The sequence below is a fragment of the Neofelis nebulosa genome, chromosome 3 (assembly GCF_028018385.1).
Source record: "Neofelis nebulosa isolate mNeoNeb1 chromosome 3, mNeoNeb1.pri, whole genome shotgun sequence".
NCBI classification, from domain to species: Eukaryota; Metazoa; Chordata; class Mammalia; order Carnivora; family Felidae; genus Neofelis; species Neofelis nebulosa.
Genome location: NC_080784.1, coordinates 169071861 through 169092640, shown reverse-complemented (window position 1 = coordinate 169092640; position 20780 = coordinate 169071861).

Genomic DNA, 20780 nt, shown 5'->3' with positions numbered 1-20780 from the left:
CTGCTTGGGATTCTCTCTCTCCCTCTCTCTCTCTGCCCCTGCCTTGCTCTCTTTCTGTCTCTCTTTCAATCTCTCTCTCTCAAAAAATGCATAAACATTTTTGGAAAAAAAATGCAGATGTAGATATTACCAATAGTATTACCAGAAAGGTCTACTGGATAGTGCTGTCCTAGAGTGAATGGAATATTGGAGAGCATGGATTCCCATACTAAATATATCCTATAAGACCATAGCAATCCTTTTCTATATAATTTTATTTTTGCAGTACACTTTAAAAACATACAAATAAACAAATAAAATACAAAGGATGATTTTTTTTTCATTTAAATTATCCTTTATTTCATTATTAGTCAGGTTCAATACTCTATGTAAGTTTGACACTTGTATGTTTTTTGAATTGTCTTTTCATGTTCTTTGGCCACATCATTAAAAAAAATCATTTGAGTATAGTTAACATACAATGTTGCATTAGTTTCAAATGTACAACATCTCTATACATTGTGTTCTGCTCACCACAAGTGTAATTACCATTTGGTACTATACAATGCTGTTAAAATATTGACTATATTCCCTATGTTGTGCCTTTTATTTCCATGACTTATTCATTCCATGGCTGGAAATCTGTATCTTCCACTCCTCTTCACCCATTTTGCCTTTTTCCCACCTCCCTTCCCTCTGGCAACCAGAAGGAATTTATAGGTCTGGTTGATTCTGCTTTTTGTTTATTCATTTATTTGTTTATTTGTTTTAGATTTCACATATAAGTGAAATCATATGGTATTTTTCTTTCTCAGTATGACTTATTGCACTTAGCATAATAATCTCTAGGTCCAAACATGTTGTCTCAAATGGCAAGATCTCATCACTATTTGCATATGACATTATATTTAGAAAACAAAATCTCCACCAAAAAAAAAAAAACAAACCAGAAGTAATAAATGGATTCAGTAAAGTTGCAGAACACAACATAAATACCCAGAAATCAGTAGTGTTTCTATACACTAATAATGAAGTAGAAGAAAGAGAAATTATGAAACTGGTCCCATTTCCAATTGTACCAAAAAAGAATAAAATGCCTAGGAATAAGCTTAACCAAGGAAGTGAAAAATCTGTACTCTGAAAACTATAAAACACCAATGAAAGAAATTGAAGAAGACATGAACAATGGAAATATATTCCATGCTTATGGATTAGGAGAACTAATATTGTTAAAATTTCCATACCACTCAAAGCAATCTACACATTTAATGAAATTCCTATCAAAATAACAGCAGCATTTTTCACAGCACTAGAACAAATAATCCTAAAATTTGCATGGAACCACAAAAGACCCCTAATAGCCAAAGCGATCTTGCAAAAGAACAATTCCAGATTTTGAGATATATGACAAAACTGTACTAATCAAAATAGTATGGTGGTGGCACAAAAATAAGACATAGGTCAATGCACCAGAATAGAGAGCTCAGGAATCAACCCACATTATACAGTCAATATGTCAATTCATCTATGACAAAGGAGACAAGAATATGCAAAAGGGAAAAGACAGTCTCTTTAATCAATGGTGCTGGGAAAACTGGACAGCTATGTATAAAATAATGAAACTGGACCACCTTCTAACACCATCCATAAAAATAAACTCAAAAGGGATTAAAGGCCTAAATATGAGACATTGAAACCATAAAAGAATTGAAGAGAACATAGGCAATAATTTTTTGACATTTTTCTAGATATGTCTCTTAATAGGCAAGGAAAAAAAAATAAACTACTGGGACTGCATCAGAATAAAAAGTTTTTGCACAGCAAAGGAAACCACCAATAAGACAAAAATGTAACTGAATAAGAAAATATATTTTCATATAATAGAAAATTGTGAAAAACCCATGTACATAATGGGAATTGATATATGATGCATGAAGCTCCATAATTAAGTGGTGAAATAATAGGAATTTTAGTATATGTTATTAAGCAGTGTGCACAATGCATAAAGTAAAATAAAGTTAAAAATAGAACTACCATATGATTCAGCAATCCCACCTCTGGGTACACATCCAAAAGAAATGAAAACAGGATCTCAAATACATCTTAAAAATTGACAGACCAAAAGAAAAATTGACAGACTAAGTCCTAAAATACTTTTTATAAAAAAGACAATTTATAAAAAAAAAAAATATATATATATATATATATATATATATATATATATATATATAAAATTTGTCTTCAAACATATGAAAAAATGTTCATGCTCACAAATGTAAGCTACACGTATCTGGGATGACACCTGTGAACCAAATGGGGGGAAGGTTTGTATGGGAAAATAGGATGTTCCCATCTATCAATTTAATGCCCCCATGGCTTTTAATAGGATGTATGAAATGCAAGGTGTTTAAACTAGTGATTTAACTGGGAGTGGATTTTAAAATATGCTGCAGAGAGATACAAAGATATATCTATATATTTGTTTTATTTTGTTTAGGAAAACTTACTCTTGGCAGCAAGTTTGACTAATTCCCTGATACCTGCTTGCACACATTAATAGTCACAGCTCATTAAAAGTGAAAAGCATGACAGCACGTTCTGTTTCTGATGCTGGAAGAAACAGATACTCTTATACATCATACACATTAGAGCTGGTGCCTGCTGTTAGGGTGGGTTCTCCAGAACCCGTGATGGAAATTTGACAGGCTGGCATCCAGAGCCGTGAAAAACGGAGAAAGCATATTTGCGTGGAGGAAGAAGAAATTTAACTGTGAGGCGAATGAACAAAATCTCAGCCATCCCACAGGAAGATCTGGAGCATATACAACCCGAAGAATCGTTTTTTTAAGGGTGCTGAAATGGACAAGTCTTTTATACCCTTGCTTTGATTGGTTATTCAATATGGGAGGCTCCCCAAAGGTTTTCTGCAGCTGAATCAGACTGTAACAATGTTAACCATTGGAGTCTGTGGGCTGACATCTGGGGCCACAAGGTCTCCTTTGATGTGGGATCTGAGAAATTGTTTCCATCATAGTGCTTACCATGGAAATAGGAATAAGGATGGGGATTAGGAATAAATAATATAAGAGAAAACTAATAGTCTTGTGCCTTGGCCTGAGGAGTGTCCTAAAGACAACCGTTCACAACTAGGGTTATTTATGTGACAAAGATTTCGTCCCAAGTCAGCCTTCTGCCTTTTGGGGATTCACATCATTTCCCTGAGCCTCCATGGTCTTAATTGATCTGTGAAACAGCAATAATAAAACTTTTCCCATAAATCATAAAGTACTTTGGAAGCAAATGGTACTTCTGTTGCTTTTGAGGCTTGAAACTTTGTTTTAAACATTTGTATGCAATCAAATATTAAATGTTGAACATGAACAGTTCCTGGATATACTTTTAATTAAATGTAGTAAACATTTTAGAAGTCTGATTATCCTACTAAAAGCTGACAATACCAAATCTCAGTTAAAAAGAGAATTTAGATTTTGGAAGAGAAGGCCTGAAAGCTCAGGAAGATTTACTTGACTTTTAGAGAAGTGAAAGAAAGTAGAGAGATTAATGTCTAAGAAATCAAGGTTCAGAAAGACAAAGGAAAATGTATCATTTATTCTATATGCTAGGCACTGAACTGGAGATTTTAAAATATTTTTCTCATTTATATACACATTAACTTCATGAATTATAAATTATTACTGTAAGCTTACAGAAGTGGTAACAGAAGTAGAGAGTGGCAAATTAAGTTATCCAGGATCAAATAGCTAGTAAGTGGTAAATTCTGTATTCCATTCCAGTCAATCTGGCCCCAAAGACCTTGTTCTTTTCAGTAAACAATTTAACTGTTGAACACTTATTTTAGGCCAAAATCTGCCTGTATTTTGTTCAGTCTACCAAATAACGGACACATTAAATCCTTTATTCTTGGATTTGCAGCTTTGTTATTTTCCTCAAATATCGTTATGGCAGTTAACTGATATTCTGTTGATTGGACCATTGGTCAGGTAGGCAGTGCTTACTGAGTCATAGGGTAGTTCGTATCTTCCACACACTATTAAAGCTATGAACCTAAAACTGCTATAAAAAAAAAAGAGAAAGTGTATTTTATAAAATAAAAATGAGCATTAAGTAAATTTGGATGAGATTCTGTAGTGTTAGTGTTATTGCAGGGACATGTTCTGGGATACTCTAAAACTTGTCTTTAAGTGGAATGAAACTAGTAAAGACTCCAAACTGACCTGTTCATTTCACTGCTATAAAGTCCCTTGTAAGTCATCTAATGCAATATTCTTAATGTGGGAGTAAAGAACAGGCTCAGGGAGGTTAAGTGGCTTACCCCAAATGGCACAGCTATTTTATGACAAACTTTGCCATACAAAACTTTAATGTTTCATATGAGAAATGTCAGTATCAGCAATGGCGGCTTTAATAGGAAATCAGTTGTGGGTTGTGAACGTATCACTGAATAAGCAAATTTCATTTTTCATAGTTTGGTGAGGGAACCTCATTTAGAAAATTAAGTGGCATCGGGGCCCCTGGGTGGCTCAGTTGGTTAAGCGTCCGACTTTGGCTCAGGTCATGATCTTGCGGTTTGTGAGTTCAAGCCCCGCATCGGGCTCTGTGCTGACAGCTCAGAGCCTGGAGTCTGCTTTGGATTCTGTGTCTCACCATCTCTTGGCCCCTCCCTGGCTCATGATCTGTGTCTCTCTGCCTCTCAATAATAAATGAACGTTAATTTTTTTTTTCTTAAAGAAAATTAAGTGACATTTAAGGCCACTGCACTAACATATTAGAAGTCCAAAATCAAAATGTGATATCTGTAAATTCAGTATTGTTTCATTCTTTATATATTTGATTTCCCATAATAGAGAACAACATTTCTTCATTAATAGAGGTCTTAAGTCAAATATACTTGAAAAATAAAATATTTTATTTAGGATTCTTGGAGATTTGGAATATATGTCAACATAGTAAAGCTTCTGAGAAATCTGCAGTTGAAATATTTAAATTTGCATAGCTCAGTGTTTCCCAAATTTATTTGAGCATGGAACATTTTCTTCACAACATATTTTGTATTATTTTATTAAATATAAGTATGGGAAAAGCCAAATAATCCTATGTTTTTAAATATTTATGTAATTCTTTGTTACTTGTATCAAAGTTTCCTTCTGAATGACAGAGGTCTAAAATCCAGACTTATTTTTTCTAATTTTTTAAACCTTTCTTAGAACATTGGACAGCCTTAGCTTTGAGCTATGATTTTCTGTAAACTATGTCTGACTACTCTTATAAATTTTTTTTGCCAATTTTTATTTCTTTCACACATTATATATTTCTCCGCCAAGCATATAATATTTCTACAATAATATTGAATTATTGAGTTAAATAAAATATATTACAAAAGTTAATTTTACCTGTATATTTTTACTTTTTAAAAATGTAGCTAACAAAAAATGTGAAATTAAATAGGTAGCTGTAATTATATTTCTATTGCACAGAGATTCTAGAGATGGGGGTTAGAAAATAATGATATAGGGGTGCCTGAGTGGCTCAGTCGGTTAAGCGTCTGACTTTGGCTCAGGTCATGATCTCACAGTTCATGGGTACTAGCCCTGTCGAGCTTTGTGCCGACAGCTTAAGAGCCTGGAGCCTGCTATCAACTCTGTGTTTCTCTCTCTCTGCCCATCCCCGTTTCTGTTCTCTCTCTCTCAAAAATAAATAAATAAACATTAAAGAGAGAGAGAGAGAGAGAGGGAGGGAGAAAATAATCATATAGTTTCTTGGGACATGGTTTCACGTACACTTTAAAAAAGTTAAAAAATTGGGTCACCTAGGTGAATTAGTTGGTTAAGTGTCCTACTCTTGATTTTGGCTCGCATCATGATCTCATGGTTCCTGAGTTCAAGCCCCACTTTGGGCTCTGCACTGACAGTACAGAACCTGCTTGGGCTTCTCTCTCTCTTCCTCTCTCTTGTCCCTCCCCCCTCCCTCTCAAAATAAATTAATAAACTTAAAAAAAAATTAAAATTGATTTCTTTTCATGACACCAAATTCAGGCCTTGACCATATCAATCAAGAAACTAACAAAGGCATACCAGTAATATTTTGGAGATGAATACATTATTTATTTACATTCTATTCCTGTGTTATTTACGTATGTTATAGTAAGTTGAACAACTTAACTTTAAATTTTAACACTACCTCTTCCTGCATTTCTGAGATCTTTAAAGTCTCTAAGCCTATGTTTTCCATCACCTATTTAAAAAAGAAAAAAAAAAGACCCTCTTGATATTATATGATTGTTGGTTGAAGGTTTTAGTATTTGAGTAATAATCAATTTACATTGCATTTAGTTCATGTTAGGAATCATCATTAATGTAGCTGTTTTTGTTGTTATTAATATTAGTAAAAACCTTATTGTTGTTTTTTTTTTTTCTGAGCTTATGAATACGTTGAATGGCTAGCACACTCTATTCATACCCTTCCTTTTTTTTTTTTTCCTATCAGTGTTATGAAGGGCACAGCAGGGAAATCACCAGCTAGAGCATGAAGGTAAAGCAATTTTACATTCATCTTCCCTTTCGAAGGAAATATTGAAATGTCGGTTGCTGCGCTGTCTGATACACTATGAAATCATTTACCGTCCATTGGGATTATGAGACCTGGTGATGCGTTGCCTTTTCTGAATATAACTTCCCTGAGAAAGTTGCTGCAACATGGCCATCTGTTGGGGTGCCTTGGCTGAGACATATTTTAGAGGGCTATCTTCCTTTTCCCCTGTTTCTCAACACACGCATTTTTACACCCATAAACCAATGTCTTAAAGGGTTTTTCTCAGAGCACCCAAATTGAGAGCAATGGATTTAGAGTCAGGAGACCTAGTTTCTATTCCAGGCTCGGCCACTAATGAGTTCTGTGACTTTGGGAGAGATGTTTAATTTCTCCTGCCCTTAATTTCTTGCTTTATACAACAAGGAGTTTGAATGAAATTTTTTACATATTCCCTTTAGATGTTATTGCCCAAACTTCTTTGTCACATTTGAAATGAAAATATTGTGTTATCTTATGATTTTTTGCTGGTACTTTCTTGATGTTACCTATTTTATGTCTCTATCGTTTATTGATTCATTCAACAACTTTATGAGGACTTGCTTCAGATAATGTTCTAGGTGTTAGGAAAACAATAGTAAACAAAAAATATGTCCTTGTGAATCTTACAGTTTGGTGGGAGAAACAAACAATCAAAGATTTGCATCCATATCTCCATACAAACACATGGGATATGATTGTGACAAGCACTCTGGAGGAATAAAATTTGGTGACATGAGAATAAAATAGAAGTATGTGTCTTTTCTGGGTGCCTGGGTGGCTCAGTTGCTAAGCATCTGACTCTTGATTTGGGCTCAGGTCATGATCTCATATTTTCATGAGTTTGAGCCCTGCACCCCCCCGTCAGGGTCCGCACTGACATTGTGAAGCCTGGTGGGGATGCTCCCTCTCTCTCTGCCCCTGCTCTGCTTGCACGCTCTCTGTCTCTCAAAATAAATGAATAAACTTAAAAAAAAGAAGAAGTGTTGCTTTTGGAGAGAAGTAAGAGAGGGGATTTGTGTGTATAACCAAATATTATTTATTTTCCTTTTAGAATATGTATTCTCTAGTTAATGTACTAATTACTCAAATTTTGAATCTAAGTCTTATTATATTCTGGGCTCTGTTACATACCTCAATTTATAGTAATGAATGAAGCCTTTATGAAACTTACAGTGTCATTAAGAAAAGAGAACAGTAAATAATCCAGAGAGTTCTGCTTCCTCTTAAGTTATAGGAAGCAAGAGAATATGACTCCCATCCTAACAACTCAAAAAAGGCAAAAAAAAATTAAAAAGCGTAACTTCTCAGTATAGAAGACTTGTCAAAAGACCACCAAAGGAACTGAATTTCAAGAGTGAAAAACATCTCCCAGGAGAAAAGGGACAAATGAACTGTGTCATTTTTGTCCGAGCAGAGAAGCCACAGGTGGAAACAAAAGACGCATGTGAGAAGTCAACTAAAATGTTGATGAAATACTAAAGATCTAGTTGGCCTTGCCTATGGGTTTAAAGTAACTGGAGCCACAGACATGTGGAGGACTCTTCCCACAAGCTTCCTCCACATGCTCAGGAGAAAGGCTGGGCAGGGCTAGAGACAAGGAATGAGCCCTCTCAGTGGTACAGGTATGCATGAAATGATTTTCGTCCATGCTAACTGCTTTTCCGGACCCTCTTACAGGAAGCAAGTTTTTAGCTGCTGAGGTGGAGGTGAGGGCAGCAAACCCTCTCAACCCTACAGTCTTCATGGGAGTGGTGGGAGCAAAATCTGTGCAAAGATAGGAGATTCTTTTTGTCAATACCATAAAGCAGGCAAATGTGTACAGCTTCTAGAGGAAGTGTAAAAGTTCTTTGCATCAAAGGAAGGTCTACAAAGTCTCTTAGACCATGGACCTTGCACTGATAGACAACAGAAGTTTTGCTACTACTTACCAAGGAGCAACGAATTCCCTTCTTCCTAAACCCTACCACAGATAGAAATCAATTTGCTGCCACAAAGAAGAATGGCAAAAACACTGAGAACGTGCTATCTATCCCCTTGGCCTGGGTACACACACCCTTACTAAGACTGAGGCTGCATCAGGAGAATTGCCACCATTAAAATCCCAGCACGGAGTAACAAACAAGAGCAGTCTACTGTTGCAGGACAAGAGCATAAGAAAAGGCCCAATCTCTGTGGCAGAGCTATGCTATTATGAAAACAAACAAAAATAACAAGTGCTGACATGAATATGGAGAAATTGGAACTCTTCTGCTCTGCTGCACTGCTGGTAAGAATGTAAAATGATGTAGCCACCATGGAAATCAGTAACCTCAAAATCGGTATCCTTTTGAGGAATCAGTTCCTCAAAAAAAATTAGACATACAATTCCGTGTGATCCAGCTACTGTATTGCTAGGTTTATACCTAGAAGAACGGAGGTGGGGAGTTCAACAGATATTTATATGTCCATGTTCACAGTAACATTATTCACAATTGCCTAAAGAAGGAAACAACCCGAATGTATGTTGACTAATGAATGGATAAACAAGATGAGAGATACACATACTGCAGAATATTATTTAGCCTCAAAAAGAGTTTGGATGTATGCTACGCAGGGATGATCTTTACAGATGTTGTGGTAAACAAAACAAGTCAGTCACAAAAGAACAAATACTGTATGATTCCACTTACATGAGGTGCCTGGAGAAGTCAAATTCATAGAGAAGAAAGTAGAATGGCTGTGATCAGGGGCTGGAGGGAGTGGGTAATAAAGAGCCTTTGGGAATGAAGTTTATGTTTGGGAAAATGAACAAAGTCTGGAGATGGATTATAGTGACTTTTTAAAAACAGTGAATGTATTCTTTCTTTTGTGACTAGCTTGTTTCACTCATTGCAGCATCTATAAAGATCATTCTGTGTAGCATACATCAGAACTTCCATTTTAAGTTTATTTATTTATTTTGATAAAGAGAGAGTGGGGGGAGAGGGGGAGAGAGAGGGGGAGAGAATCTTAAGCAGCCTTTGTGCTATCAGCACTGAGCCCAACGTGGGGCTTGATCTCACGAACTGGAAGATCATGACCTGCGCTGAACGCAAGAGTTGGATGGATGCTTAACCATCTGAGCCACTCAGGCACCCAAAGAACTTTCTTCTTTTTGAGGCTGAATAATATTCTATAGAATGTATTTGCCTCATCTTGTTTATCCATTCATTTGGCAATGTACATTTGGGTTGCTTCCTTCTTTAGGCTATTGTGAATAACGCTGCTATGAACACAGGTATATAAATATCTGTTGAAAAAAAGATGAGGGAAACAAACCACAGAGACTTTTAACAATAGAGAACAAACTGAGGGCTTATGGAGGAAGGTGGGTGGAAGATCGGCTCAATGGGTGATGGGTATTAAGGAGGGCACTTGTGGGGATGAGCACTGGGTGTTGTATGTGAGTGATGAACCACTGAATTCTACTCCTGAAACCAATATTGCACTATATGTTAACTAAAATTTAAATTAAAAAAAATAAAATAGATATCTGTTGAATTCCCTGCTTTAGTTCTTCTATGTATAAACTCGGAAATGGAGTTGATAGATCACATAGAATTGTAAGTCTAATTTGGGAGGGAACCACCTTATCGATTTCCATTTTGACTACACCATTTTACATTTCTACCAGTAGTGCAGAAGAATTCCAATTTTTCTTTACCTTTGTCAACATTTGTTATTTTGTTTGTTTCTTTGTTTCCATAATAGCTGTCCTAATGGTGATGAAGTGGTATGTCATTGTGGTTTTGGTTTGCATTTCCCTAATGACTAGTGTTTTTGATAATCTTTTCATATGCTTATTGATCATTTATATATCTGGAGAAATGTCTATTGAGGTCCTTTGCCAGTACTGTAAGTGAGTGGTTTGGTGTTTTTTGTTGTATAGTTGTAGGAGTTCCTTATATATTCTTGATATTAACCCCTTTTTCAGAGGTATAATTTGCAAATATTTTCTTCTATTTCATGGGTTGACTATTCACTCTGTTGATAGTGTCTTTGATGCACAAAAGTTTTTAACTTTACTGAGGTCAAATTTATCTATTTTTGTTTTTGTTTTTGTTTTTTGTTGTTGTTGTTGCCTATGTTTTTGGTGTCATATAATGCCAAATCCAATGTTGTAAAGATTTTCCCCTATGTCTTCTCCTAAGAGTTTTATAGTCCAGCTTTTAAATTTAGGTCTTTGATCCATTTTGGGTTAGTTTTTGTATGTTTTTTGAGGTAAGAGCCCACTTTCGTTCTTTTGTAAGTGGATATACAGTTTTCCCAACACAGTTTATTGAAGATTGCCCTTTCCCAATTTAATAGTAATGGCGCCCTTGCCAAAAATCACTTGACCACATATTCGAGGACTTATTTCTAGTTTCTCTATTCTATCTCATTGATCTAGATGTCTTTATTTATGCCATACCATACTGTTTTGATTCTCGTCATTTTGTGTTAAGTTTTGAAATCACAAAGAATGAGACTTCCTACTTTGTTTTTCTTTTTCTAGATTGTTGCTATGTGGAGTTCACTGAGATACTACATAAATTTCAGGATGAATTTTTCTACTTCTGCAAAAAAACATCATTTAGATTTTGATGGAAATTGCATCCGATCTGTAAATTGCTTTGAGTAGCACTGACATATTGATAATATTAAGTGTTCCAAGCCATAAATCTGTGATATCTTTCCATTTGTTCACTCCTTTCTTTGTTACAGTGTACAAACTTTTAACCCCTGGCATAGTTCATTCCTGAATATTTTATTATTTTGATGCTATTGTCGGTAAAATAATTCTTAATTTCCTTTCTGATTGTTTATTGATAATGTATAAAGTTGCAGCTGATTTTTGGGTGTTGATTTTGTATACTGCAACTTTGCTTAGTTTGTTTATTATATGTTTGTGTTTGTATGGAATTATAGAAATATTCTACACATAAAATCATGTTGCTTGTGAAAAGATAAAATTTTATTTCTTCGTTTCCAATTTAGAAGCCTTTCTTTCTTTCTCTCTCTCTCTCTTTCTTTCTTTCATTTTCTCTCTCTCTCACTCACTCACTGACTCATTCATTCTTTCAAGCTTATTTATTTTAATTGAGCTGCTCTGGTTAGGACTTCTAATTTATGTTGAATAGAAGTGGTGATACCAGGAATTCTTGTCTTGTTCCTGATCTCTGAGGAAAATCTTTCAGTCTTTCACCATAATATATAAAGTTAGTTTGGGTTTTTCATGCATGACCTTTATTGTGTTGAGGTAGTTTTCTGCTTTTTTTCATTTGCTGAATGTTTTTCCCCTAAAGGGTGTTGAATTTTAACAAATGTTTTTTGTGTTTTTTTTCCCACATCCATTGAGCTGATTTTATGTTTTTTTTTTTTTTTTTAATTTGTTCTGTTGGCCTGGTGTATTTCATGATTGATTTTTACATGTTGAACCTTTCTTGCATTCTAAGAATAAATCCTACTTGGTTATGTTGCATAATCCTTGTAACATGCTGTTGAATTATGTTTGCTGGTATTCTGTTGAGAATTTTTATGTTAACACACAGAAATATTGGCCTGTAGTTTTCCTTTCTTGTAATGTCTTTATCTGCCTTTGGCATCAGAGTAATGCCGGCCTCACAAAATGAGTTTGGAAGTGTTACTTCCTCTTCAATTTTTTTGGAAGAGTTTCAGAATAATTGGTGTTAATTGTTTAAGTGTATAGTAGAATTTGCCAGTGAAGCCATATGGTCCTGGGATTTATTTTGTTGGGAAATTTTTGATGACTAGTTCAATAGAATTACTAGCTACAAATGTATACAGATTTTTTACGTCTTCGTGATTTAGTCTTGGTAGGTTGTTTTAGGAATTTATCTGTTTCACCAAAGTTATACAATTTGTTGACACACAATAATTCATAGTAATCTTGCGTAGTCCTTTTGATTTCTATAAAACTGGTAGTAATGCCATCTCATTTCTGAAGTGAGTTATTTGACTCCTCTCTTCTTAATCAGTCTCGCTTAAAGTTTGTCAATTCTGTTGAACTTTTTGTAGAATCAAATCTTGGTTTCATTGATTTTCTTTATTATTTTTTGTTCTCTATTTTATTGATCTCTTTTTCAATTTTTTTTTTGTTTTTTATTATTTCCTTCCCTTTGGTAGCTTTTAGTGTAGCATACTCTTGTGGTTAATTCAGATATAAACTTATGTTGTTGATTTGAGACCCATTTTTTAAATTTTTTTTTTTTCAACGTTTTTAATTTATTTTTGGGACAGAGAGAGACAGAGCATGAACGGGGGAGGGGCAGAGACAGAGGGAGACACAGAAGCGGAAACAGGCTCCAGGCTCTGAGCCATCAGCCCAGAGCCTGACGCGGGGCTCGAACTCACGGACCGCGAGATTGTGACCTGGCTGAAGTCGGACGCTTAACCGACTGCGCCACCCAGGCGCCCCGAGACCCATTTTTTAATGTAGACATTTATATCTATAAATTACTGCATCATATGTTTTTGTGAGTTTTGTTTTCATTTTCATTTGCCTCAAGATACTTTTAAGTTTCTCTTGTGATTTCTTCTTTCTTCTGATGGCAGCTGTTTAAGAGTAAGTTTTAAAATTTCTACATATTTGGGGGCACCTGGGTGGCTCAGTTGGTTAGGCATCCTACTTCGGCTCAGGTCCTGATCTCGAGGTTCACGAGTTCATGCCCCACATCAGGCTCCAAGCCAGGCTCTGTGTTGACAGCTCGGAGCATGGAGCCTGCTTCAGATTCTGTGTCTCCCTCTCTCTCTGCCCCTCCCCCACTCCCACTCTGTCTCTCTCCTCTCTCAAAAATAAACATTAAAAACAAAATTCTACATTTTTGTGGATTTGCCAGTTTTCCCACCTGCTGTTTACGTCCAGTTTCCTTTCACTGTGGTCAGAAAAGATACTTTGCTTGATTTCAATCTTTTATAAGCTATTAAAACTTGTTTAGTGACCTAACATGTGGTTTATCCTAGACAATGTTCCATGTGCACCTGAGAAGAATATGTTGTTTCCTTTTGTTGTGGAGTATTCTGTAAATATCTGTTTATATATGTTTATAGTGTTGTTTAACTCCTCCATTTCCTTGTTGATATTTTGTCTAGCTGTTCCATCTACTATTGAAACTGGGGTATTGAAGTCTTCTATTACTGTAGAACTTTATGTATTTCCCTTCAGTTCTGTCAGTGTTTTCTTCACTTATTTAGGAGCTCTGATATTTGCGGCATACATGTTTATAATTTTCAAATCTCCTTGATGAATCGATCTTTTTATATAATTAATCTTTTCGTATATTATGTCTTTTTCTTCTCTCTTGAAGCAGTTTTTCATTTAAAATTTATTTTTTCCTGATAATAATCTTATCCTAATCTCATTTGGTTACTATTTGCACAAAATATCTTTTTCTATCCTTTCGTTTTCAATCTATGCATGCACTTAGATCTAAAGTGAGTCTCTTGTAGCATCCCATAATTGTATCCTGCTTTTTTTTTCATTATGCCAATCAGTCAATCATCTTTACTTTGAGGCATTTAATCTATTTACATTTAAAGTAATTTAGGAAATGGGGAGATTTATTATAATTTTTTCTCTATTTCTTATAGATTTTTTCTTTTCTTTCTTTCTTTTCTTTTTTTTTTCTATTCCCTCTTTCCATTTATATTTTCTGTTGGTTACCATGGGAATTATATATAACATTAAAGTTATAACAGTCTATTTTAAAATGATACCATTTAACTTTAATCAATCTTTATCTCACATTGCATTTTTATATTAGATATATTTATAATTTATAATTATAGTTATATTAGAATAAATGTATATTTTCCTGCATTTATCTTTTAAATCCTGTAGAAAAAGAAAAAGTGGAATTAAAAACCAAAATTATAATACTGGCTTTTATATTTGTGAATATATTTACCTTTATTAGAGAAATTTATCTTTTCATGTGACTTTGAGTTACTATCTAGAATTTTTCGTTTCTTTTAGTTTTAGCATAATATTTTATTTTTATTTAGACAACAAAAGTACTGCCTTTGCCTACATCTTTTAAATTTGATGGTATAACAGTTCAAGGTGCAAATCCTGAAATAAATCCTCATTTATTATCTACTAATATTGTACACATAATATAGAAATGGCTTCAGTCTTTAATTTTATTTTGTGAACTTGCAATAGGTACTTTGAACTATTTTGTTTTTTTTTTTCTTTTTTCATTTCAACTTGAAGAACTCCTTTTAACATCTCTTGCAGATCAGATCTAGTGGTAATACATTTCCTCAGTTTTTGTTTATCTGAAAATGTCTCAATTTCTCATTTTTGAAGTATAGTTTTACTACATGTTGACTTCTCAGTAGACAATTTTGTTTGCGTGTTTAGTTTCAACATTATAAATATGCCACCTTGCTGCCTTCTGGCCTCCAAGTTTTCTCTGGAGAAATCCACTTATAATCTTACTGAAGACCCATTATATATGATGGACCACTTTTCTCTTGCTCCTTTCAAGATTCTCTGTCTTTGTCTTTTGATAATTTGATTACGTTTTATCTTGACATGAGTTGCTTAGTGTTTAGCATACTCTGAGTTCACTGAACTTCTCATATTTATTATCAACATATTTCCTCAAATTTGGTAAGTTTTCGGCCATTATTTCTTTTTTTTTAATGTTTTTTTTTTTGTTTATTTTTGACAGAGAGACAGAGAATGAGCAGGGGAGGGCCAGAGAGAGACGTAAACACAATCTGAAGCAGGCTCCAGTCTCTGAGCTGTCAGCACAGAGCCCAATGTGGGGCTCGAACTCATGAACCGTGAGATCATGACCGAAGTTGGCTGCCCAACCAACTGAGCCACCCAGGCACCCCGGCCATTGTTTCTTAAAGCAAGTTCTATAACCCTTTCTCTCTTTCCCTCCTGGGACTCCCATATGCAAATATTGTCCACCTGATTTGTCCAATATGTGCATTATGCTCTATTCACTGATTTTTTTTCTTCTTGTTAGACTCAGTAATTTCAAATGACTTGTCTTCAAGTGTGTTGATTATTTTGCCTGTTCAAGGATGCTGTCCGATCTGCCTAGTGAAATTTTCAGTTCATTTTTTACTTTTCATCTGCAAATTTCTGTTTGATTCTTTTTTTTTATATTTTTTTATCACTTTACTTATATTTTCACTTTACTCATATATCATATTCCAGATTTCCTTTAATTATTTTTCTGTTTTCCTTTAGCTCTTTGAACATATTTAAGTCAATTATTTTAAAATCTTTGTCTAATAAATCTAATACTTGTATTTCTTTAGGAACAGTTTCTGAAGATTTATATTGTGCTTTGAGTAGGCTTCCACCCACCCCTGTTGTGTTGTATTCCAGGTGGTATTTTGTTGAAAACTGGGGACTTGAAACCACAGCTTCTTTCTAGCTGTGAAAGACCTAGATGTCATCTTCTTCCAATACAAGGTTGTTTCACATACATTGAAAATCCGTTGTCTAGTGTAGCTACCTTTGAATTATGTTAGCGAGGCCCTCTGGATAACTTGCTGCAGCTTCTGCATTAGCATTTGCCCCTGCTTCACCTTTTAAGTTTACATTATGGAAGCAGCTTCTTTCCTTAAACCTCATGAATCGAGCTCTGTGTATCTCATACTTCTCTTCAGCCTCGTCCCCTCCCTCAGCCTTTAGAGAATTGAAGACAGTTGGGGCCTTGCTCTGGATTAGGCTTTTGCTTAAGGTAACGTTGTGGCTGATTTGGTCTTCTATCCAGACCACTCGAACATTCTCCATACCAACAATAAAGCTGTTTCACTTCCTTATTGTTCATGTGTACACTGGAGTAGCACTTTTAATTCCTTCAAGTACTTTCCCTTTGCATTCACAATTTGGCGGTTTGGTACAAGCTACCTTGGCTTTTTTTTTTTTTTTTTTTTTTTTAATTTTTTTTTTTTTTTCAACGTTTTTTTTATTTATTTTTGGGACAGAGAGAGACAGAGCATGAACGGGGGAGGGGCAGAGAGAGAGGGAGACACAGAATCGGAAACAGGCTCCACGCTCCGAGCCATCAGCCCAGAGCCTGACGCGGGGCTCGAACTCACGGACCGCGAGATCGTGACCTGGCTGAAGTCGGACGCTTAACCGACTGCGCCACCCAGGCGCCCCTATCTTGGCTTTTAAAACGCCTTCCTCACTAAGCTTAATCATTTCTGTTTTTTTTTTTTTTCTTTTTTACCTTTAAATGTTTTTTTTTTTTTTTTAATTTTTTAGTGTTTATTTAGTTTTGAGAGTGAGAGAGAAAGCACAAGCAGAGGAGGGGCAGAGAGATAGGGAGACAGAAGATCCGAAGCAGGTTCCGCGCTAACAACCATGAGCCCAGTGTGGGGCTCGAACTCACAAACTGTGAGATCATGACCTGAGCCAAAGTTGGACTCTCAACAGACTAAGCCAGGTGCTCCAATCATTTCTGTCTTTTGATTTACAGTGAAAGACATGTGACTCTTCCTTTCACATGAACACTTAGAGGCCATTGTAGGATTATTTACTAATTGGCTTAATTTCAATATTGCTGTATTTCAGGGAATGAAAGGCCGAGGAGAGGGAGACAGACAGAATGGCCATTTGGTGGAACAGTCAGAACACACACAACATTTAATGATTAAGTTCACTGTTTTATGTGAGCATGGTTTGTGGCACCCTGAAACAAATACAAAAAACAAGGTTACTGATCACAGACCACCAATATAGATATGATAATGAAAAAATTTGAAATATTGTTAGGATTATGAAAATGTCACATAGAGGCATAAAGTGCTGGTGGAAAACAGTGCTAATATACTTGTTCAGTGCATTTTGCCCCAAAACTTCAATGTGTAAAAAAATGTAGTATCTACAAAATGCGATAAAGTAAATTGTAATAAAAAGATACATACCTGTACTTATGATAGGTCTTTAGTCCCTATATTCTAAATCTATGGCTTTCTCTCCTCTGTTTTTATCTCTTATTTTTTTCATTGTAGTTCTCTTTGTTTTTACCCCTCAGATTCCTTCATTTCAATTAAATAATTCTCTTTTGAAAATTTTTAAAAAGTAGTCTTTGATTTTGGATGCTTTTGTCTTTTCCTTGGATTTCTTTCCTCAGTTCAGGCAATTTGATTTCAAATTTCCACGTGTGTATGTATGTGGGTACACATCTGTTTCTTTGTTTTACAGTTTTATTAAGAAATGATCAGGGGCGCCTGGGTGGCTCGGTTGGTTAAGCATGGGACTCGGCTTCAGATCAGGTTAGGATCTTGCCGTTCGTGAGTTCAAACCCCACACTGGTCTTTGCACTGACAGCATGGAGCCTGCTTGGGATTCTCTTTCTCCCTCTATCTCTCTCAAAAGAAAAAGAAAAAAAGAGAGAGAGAGAGAAAGAATCCATATACCACACAATGCACCAATTTAAAGTATGTGGCTCAATAGTTTTTAGGATATTCACAGAATTTGCAACCATCACCATAATGTAAATTATGAGCATTTTCATCACCCCCCAAACAAAAAGAAAAAAAAAAAAGAAACCTGTGCCCATTAGCAGTTACTTCCCATCGATCTCCCCAGCCTTAGACAATCGTGAGTTTGCTTCCTTTCTCTAAACATTTGCCTAATCTGGACATTTCACATAGCGAAATAAAAATAAACATTATTTTTTACAACTCTATTCTCTTTTTTGTGACTGGTGTCTTTCATTCAGAATATTGTTTTCAAGGTGAATTCAGGTTTCCCGTGGGTTTTTTTTTAGCTTATTTGTGATCCATTCATACTCAAGTTGTTGGCTCCCTGTCTTTCACTTTTTCCATTACTTTATGTTATTTAGTTTATATTAGGGTCTTGTATTATACTTTTTCTTTGTTTCATAACTGTTTGTGTGTATTTGCATCTACCTGACAGTTTTGACAGTCACTTTCTACTTTCATCTTTGAGTAGATCTGAAGGGAAACAATGCGAGTTTTTCTGTGTATTTTAAAAATATCTTTTATATTTCTGAAACATTAATTAGAGTTAATTATATGTAGATTAGTATGCATGGTTTGAATGTCTTACTAAGATTCTTAGTTCAAGATCACTATATTCTGATGGCACAGAGAAGTTTCTTTACCTAATTGCTGCCTGTTTCCTGTGTATGTTGGGGACAGGAGAGATGTAGAGTTTCTTCTGATGCTGTGATTTTATTTTGTTTCTGAATATTACATGTTTCCACTGCATTTTTCCTTCTCTCTCTTTACCACCATGCTTCCAAATCATGCCACCTTTTCATGTGGCCTCTATCATCCCCCAAAGCGACGGTTTTCTACTACATTATCTTTGACTCCACACATGTTCCAGGCCTTTCCTTTTTGGTGCCTTCATAACCATTGCTCTGGTCTACAGGTATTTGACATGTTTTGATTATTTTGTCACACAGAGTCAGACTTTCTCCTTTAAGAACGATTCTATATGTGTTCTCCTACTTTTAGGACTCTATCGCTCTATCTATTTCATCGATAACCTTCCTGTTTCTCTTAGAAAAGGTATGTAGAGTAGGCTATAGTAATTTTGGATGTTTTTCCCCTTATACATGTAAACTGCAATTTTTAGCAAACTGTATTTCCTAATTGTGCTCCAGGCACAGGTTACAGTTAGTTTTATTTCTTCTAAGGTTGTATGGGAAAACTTCCCATTTAGGGGCTAGTCATTATTCTATCCATTGTTTTCTTAAAAATGGGTGACTTCCCCTCATTTGTTTGGTTCTGCAAAACTGTTAGATTCATTGTGGTAAATAAACTAAATGATCTTACAGACAGTAGTTTTATATAATTATTTATGTCATTGCTATAACATTTGACTGATTTTACTATTTTACACAAAAACATTATAGTTCGGGCTAAGTTTCCGACATAGAGATTACTAGTACTCATCGTCATATCTGCTTTCCCTTTTCTTGCACAAAACAGGCTCGTTCAATATTTCTTTTAACTATGTGGGATCATGTGGATATTTCTGGTCATGAAAATGAGGAGTGGAAGAAATGTGTTATTTCTAGACTAAGGTAGAAAGTGAATAACTAGAGAGTTCTATTCTCTCTTCCCCTGCCAGAACAATGATAAAGCTTCACCTTGTGAGAGAAGAGCCACAAGATGGAAGTGGCTTGAATCACAGAGTTTCCACATGGGAGACAGCTTTTGTTGAGAAATACCTGAAATCACACTGAACTTGGAATGAGTAAAAAAATGAACTTTTTGCTTTGTGTAGTCGGTGAGATTTTGGGGGTGATTTATTCCTACAGCATAAGTCTAGCCTACCCTGACATAGATAGAAAGTTTAGAGGTTGAAACAACCTCCTCAGAGCAAAAATAGGTTCCCAAGTTTCCATGTTTCGCAGGAAAAAAAATTAGCCTTTCCACATAACTCAAAGAATCATTAAATTGGCAAAGTTCTTTAGTGGAAAAAGTTAAAGAAAAGTCCTCATACATAATGCAATTAGGAAAGTGAAAACTTCTTACATCCTTCTGAAAGTCATACTTTTCTATATATAAGCTGTCAAATAAAATGACGTACTAAAGTAGAAATTTGCTAGTTTATTTAATACCTTAAAAGAATGAACAACCAGCATATTTGCATATCAGGTTTGCTGAAAGGAGACATATTGAAAATTGGACACTTGTAAGCAGTGCTTTATGAGACCTTTGCAGACCTCCAAGTTTGTGAAAATCACTAAAATATATAAATCCCGCCATGAAATACTATCTCATTTTAATGATTAAGTTTCAAAACAGCAAAGTATGAAATACTATTTATTTGATTTCAATTAATTTAACTTGGCAGAAATTTATTTTTTTTCTAGTAAAATAGACTATATTTTATAATTTTACATATCATTAATGTAGTGATATTTATTACGAATTTAAACTGAATTGGCAAAGCTAAAATAGGAATGGTAACAGACTGATTGCTGCTGTATTTTATGTGCGTGTGTGTTCACTACAAACAGCATGAATGTATATTTAGAAACAGATTTTCTTTCATTATTGAACGGTGCAGTTCTAACTGAAATTTATTCTGCCTATGGATCATCAGTTTGTGTTTTCTGCCTTGGTAGGGAATACTTTCTCGGTTATGTATTCAACTGATGCCTCCTTTCCTATTAACTTCGCATTATGCAAATTAATATGCTTCCGAAAATTCTTGAACCTATCTTTGCTCACAA